We start from the raw sequence: 6,000 nt of genomic DNA, 5'->3' as shown, positions 1-6,000 counted from the left end.
AGGGAATAGGATTGCAGGTCATTGGGTAGCTATTCCACCGAGCTAACACAGGCAGAATAGGTTGAATGGCCTAAGCCTGTGATACATTGATTGATTTTCTATTTATGTGAATAATGTTAGTCTGCTTCAGTAAGACATTAAGAAGTCTCACAACACCAGGTTAAAGTCCAACAGGTTTATTTGGTAGCAAATACCATAAGCTTTCGGAGCGCTGCTCCTTCGTCAGATGGAGTGGAAATGTGCTCTCAAACAGTGCACAGAGACACAAAATCAAGTTACAGAATACTGATTAGAATGCGAATCCCTACAACCAGCCAGGTCTTAAAGGTACAGACAATGTGGGTGGAGGGAGCACTAAACACAGGCCAAAGAGATGTTTAATCCCCTGTGTTTAGTGCTCCCTCCACCCACATTGTCTGTACCTTTAAGACCTGGCTGGTTGTAGGGATTCGCATTCTAATCAGTATTCTGTAACTTGATTTTGTGTCTCTGTGCACTGTTTGAGAGCACATTTCCACTCCATCTGACGAAGGAGCAGCGCTCCGAAAGCTTATGGTATTTGCTACCAAATAAACCTGTTGGACTTTAACCTGGTGTTGTGAGACTTCTTACTGTGTTTACCCCAGTCCAACGCCGGCATCTCCACATCAGTAAGACATACCAGACTCTCATTACAGGAGGCAATTATTTTAATCCTTATTTCTACCATTCAGTTTTTTTTCTGAAACGGAGAGGTTACTTATATTTAAGGGGATAATCTGAGATCTGTTACATCCCTCGGACATTTTTGCAGCTATGATACTTTCGGTAAAACACTTAGTCTACACTGAGAGTAGCACACTTGATTTGGATGCAAGAAAGTTTGTAGTTTTTTTATCCACTCGTGGGGCATGGGCATTGCTGGCTGGCCAGCATTTATTGCCCATCCCTAGTTGCCCTTGAGAAGGTGGTGGTGAGCTGCGTTCTTGAATCGCTGCAGTTTATGTGCTGTGGGTTGACCCACAATGCCGTTAGGGAGGGAATTCCAGGATTTTGACCCAGCGACTGCGAAGGAACGGCGATATATTTCCAAGTCAGGATGGTGAGTGGTTTGGAGGGTGTAAGAGGAATTTTCTGAAGGGTGTTCCCCTTGGGGTGCCCTGTATTTGTTGAACCTCACTCAACCAATACATAGACTGCGAAAGACAGCATATATTTAAAGAATGAAAAGGAATTTATTTGCTAACGCATGCATCAGGAGAGAGACACAGTCATTGAGGGTTGACTGTGCTCTCTGACCTAACATTGCCCGGTAAAATTATTATATTAGTCTTAACATTTCAATATCCCGCCTCGTCTCGTCAATCAGACTGGAGGGCCCAATCACAATATTCAACATTATTACCTTAGCCAATAACGTTCCACCTGTCAACAGGAATAGGAGATTATTAGCTTATTGCCCATGTAGGTTCCTTCCCCTTTACCTTGGAAACCCAACCCACATCATTACCACTAACCAAGGCCATAACGAACACCTGTGATTTTTAATTGGTGAAAGGAGTCGTTCTTTCGCTGGAACCTGGGCCTCCTTTATCAGCTTGAGAGCCTGCTCCAGCCTCACTACCCATGAACAAATCCACTCCCTTAAATAGCAGGCCTATGATTCAACTTGTTTTCGTGTATCCAAAAACAGATAAGAGAAGCTGCCTTTCTGTGCTCCATTGTATTAGAAGAATTTGGTCTGTCTACCACTGTGTTTATGATGTGGAGATGCCGGCATTGGATCAGGGTAAACACAGTAAGAAGTTTCACAACACCAGGTTAATTTCCTGTTGGACTTTAACCTGGTGTTGTGAGACTTCTTACTGTGCTTACCACTGTGTTTCCCATCATGCTGCATTCAGAACAAAGTTGGCCAAGGCGCACAATACAGGGTTGAAAATACAGTTTAAGCTTATAATACTTGATTCATTTGTGGATATAGAACATAGAACATAGAACAGTACAGCACAGAACAGGCCCTTCGGCCCACGATGTTGTGCCGAGCATATAGTTTATAATACATTTGGAATTTATAATACCTTTGCAATTGTTCTAGGCACATTGTGAATTCTTACCATATATATAAGGCACTTTATAATTACCTTAACTTATTATAGTATAACTAAAAGAAGGGCCTCATACTAAGAATTCTATCCTACCCCCCCTCAGTCCCTGCTTTTGGCCCTTGGCTATAGCCCAAGATAAGGCCACTAAATAGAAGTGTCCCAATACTTGTTTCTGTGTCCTGAAGGATGACTGGTCCCTTCGTATCCTTGTTTGCTCAACTTAACTGCCATCACTGGTACCATCCCTTCTGTGGACTTGGACAACCTTGCACAAGCACACTTAACTACATTGACAAGCACCATCATCAATGCCAAGCTCACCATGAAGAATATTGCAATCCCTTGTAGGATTGATGTTCCCAATGAACCCAGCCAGCCTGAGAGCCAATCACCTAAGGTAAATGGTTCAGGGTCTTTGAGTGTCTCCACCTCTTTCCTGATATGATTGATGCGCGATTAAATCACTCGGGAGGCTAGATTGTACCCGGGAAATAAAGGCTTTTATTACTAACAAGAATGGAGCACACTATATACAATACAATCCCAGACTAAAGGGTCACCAGGCAGTGCAGTGACCTTTATACTTCCCCAGGTAGGCGGAGCCAACTGGAGTGTACCACAGAACAATATCAACAGGTAGAACAGCCCAACCCTAACCCCAACAGTGACAACAGTAATATATCTACAAATACCCATAGTGCTGACCATCCATGGCTCAGCACTCATAGTGGTAACCAACTATGGTTCACCACAATGATTATCCCGATTAGTTATGTTTTCTGAACTATCTGGTATGTCCGTGCAACATCCTGATCCAATCACTGCACAGGTCCCACCCCTTGCCGCCAAGACTTAATCCAATGCCAATCTGTGTTGAAGTGCCACAGTATGCATGGCTATCATCTCATCATTATCCTTAGCAAGGGCAGTTGCTGTATCATTGGCGACTTGTTCCAAAATGGAGTGCAGAATCAGAATTTCACGCATCGCTTTAGCTACTCCATATTGGGGAAACAATATGCCAAAGAACCGTTCTGTTTCTGTTATAGCTCGCCGATGTCTTGGCAGGGAGGGAGTTTAGGAGTGTGATATATGTATGGGATTACATACCTAAGGTAACACGGCCCCTTCCATCCGACAGGGAACCAAGGATATGCCCTATCCCCACAAATCCAATATGTTCCATAACACTTGGATAAGTGTTGCATCCTCTAAAGCAATAAGAATAATGCAAGATTGGTCATTACTGGGTGGACTCAGGCATAGCCAGGTGGTTCGATCTACCATGTGTTCACATGCGCAAGTTTTCCCCTTGGCATTCCATGTTTCTAGCACAATATATCCCTTTTGATTTTGGTGTTGGCTGTTTTAAAACTAAACTAGGAGCTGGTTCCCCTAGGTTACAGATAGGTATATATGTGTTTATATAACCTAACTTCCCTGCACAAGACTCACCGTAAAGAAATTCTTTCCTTACCTCTCTACTGATTCCCTCTCCTACATGTATGGGGATGTGTGAACATACCCAACACTTCGCCTGACTAGTCAGTCTAGCATATGTGTGTGCCATACATAAGTAAGTATTAACACGTACCTTCTGTCTTACAATTAAACACAATTGTTGATCAATGTCAGTAATAATACAGCTTGTTTACAAAACTTGCACAATCACCGCGCCACACTTTGCACACGCGCGCGACTTGACTTGCTTCTGCGTTGGGGATGTCTGGTCGATCTTGATTGGAGCTGTGCCTTGATTGTAGTCTTCGTTGTAGAGCTCCGGGTATCTTCGCTAGCATATAATCTGCAATACAATCCAGATGGCCTCACGATCTTAAATTTAAAATTCGATCTAATCAGATTCTCTCCACTTCTACTATTATATTAAATCATTCGGTCACTGGGTCAGGTTCATTATCTTGGAGCTTACCACCAGGGTACGGCTTTAACTGAGTCCAGTGTCTCCAGCGCAGGCCACACTTCTCATCAATGACGGCACATGTCTGCTCTGTAACCACCACATCAAAAGGCCCTTCCCAGCAATTTCCTAGCCCCTTTTTGTCTGTCATGAGTTTCACCATTACCTCATCTCCCGGTGACGGCAACTTAGGAGTACTCTCTCCTGCCAATTTAGTCCAATCTCGGTGTTGCTGTTGTGTGATCACCTGCTTTTTAAGAAAATGTAGATGGTCTATTAGATCCCTCCATATTCAATTCATCCTCTCCACCACCCCTCAACTCTGAGGGCGATATGGTATGTGAAACCTCTGCTTTATTCCCAGCATACGACAGACCTCTTTCAAAACTCTTCCTGTGAAATGAGTTCCCTGATCAGAATCCAGCTGAAGAGGCATTCCCCACCTGGGAATTATCTCATTTGGTAATATGGGAATGCTCCAACCCAAAGAGTAAACTGGTCTACAATTATTAAACACTACGCTTTTCGTGTACCCATGGTAATGGTCCTGTAACATCCATTTGTAAATTCTCCCAGGGTCCTTTGGTCTGGGTTGACTTCCCATTTTAATCTTGCAAGAACGTCCTGGCACCACTAGGGTGCATTGCAGACTCCTCTGACAATACTAATATTTGTTCAATAAATCAAGCATTCTGTCCCTGCTTGTCTGTTCTATTCCGAGATAAATCTTCAGCAGGGAATGCTGTATTATTTTAGGAACTATTATTTTCCCTTCTCTCCTCCATATTAAGAACATAAGAACTAGGAGCAGGAGTAGGCCATCTGGGTCCTCGAGCCTGCTCCGCCATTCAATAAGATCATGGCTGATCTTTTTGTGGACTCAGCTCCACTTACCTGCCCGCTCACCATAACCCTTAATTCTTTTACTGTTCAAAAATGTATCTATCCTTGCCTTAAAAAATTCAATGAGGTAGCCTCAACTGCTTCACTGGGCAGGGAATTCCATAGATTCACAACCCTTTGTGTGAAGAAGTTCCTCCTCAACTCAGTCCTAAATCTGCTCCCCCTTATTTTGAGGCTATGCCTCCTCGTTCTAGTTTCACCCGTCAATGGAAACAACTTCCCTGCTTCTATCTTATCTATTCCCTTCATAATCTTATATGTTTCTATAAGATCTCCCCTCATTCTTCTGAATTCCAATGAGTATAGCCCCAGTCTACTCAGTCTCTTCTCATAAGCCAACCCTCCTTTCTCAAGTAAGGAGACCAAACCTGTACACAGTACTCCAGGTGTGGCCTCACCAGCACCTTATACAGCTGCAACATAACCTCGCTGTTTTTAAACTCCATCCCTCTAGCAATAAAGAACAAAATTCCATTTGCTTTCTTAATTACCTGCTGCACCTGCAAACCAACTTTTTGTGATTCATGCACAAGGAAACCCAGGTCCCTCTGCACAGCAGCATGCTGCAATTTTTTACCATTTAAATAATAGTCCATTTTGCTGTTATTCCTACCAAAATGGATAACCTCACATTTACCAACATTGTACTCCATCTGCCAGACCCTCGCCCACTCACTTAGACTATCTATATCCCTTTGCAGACTTTCAGCATCCTCTGCACACTTTGCTCTGCCACCCATCTTAGTGTCATCTGCGAATTTTGACACAGTACACTTGGTACCCAACTCCAAATCATCTATGTAAATCGTAAACAATTGCGGTTCCAACGCTGATCCCTGAGGCACACCACTAGTCACTGATCGCCAACCAGAAAAACACCCATTTACCCCCACTCTTTACTTTCTGTTAGTTAACCAATCCTCTATCCATGCTAATACATTACCCTTAAGACCGTGAACCTTTATCTTATGTAGCAGTCTTGTCAAATGCTTTCTAGCAATCCAGATACACCACATCTGCAGGTTCCCCATCGTCCACTGCACATGTAATGTTCTCAAAGAATTCCACCAAATTAGTCAAACATGACCTGCT

This window comes from Mustelus asterias, chromosome 7 (genome assembly GCF_964213995.1).
Source record: "Mustelus asterias chromosome 7, sMusAst1.hap1.1, whole genome shotgun sequence".
NCBI classification, from domain to species: Eukaryota; Metazoa; Chordata; class Chondrichthyes; order Carcharhiniformes; family Triakidae; genus Mustelus; species Mustelus asterias.
Note: the sequence above shows the minus strand (reverse complement) of the source record.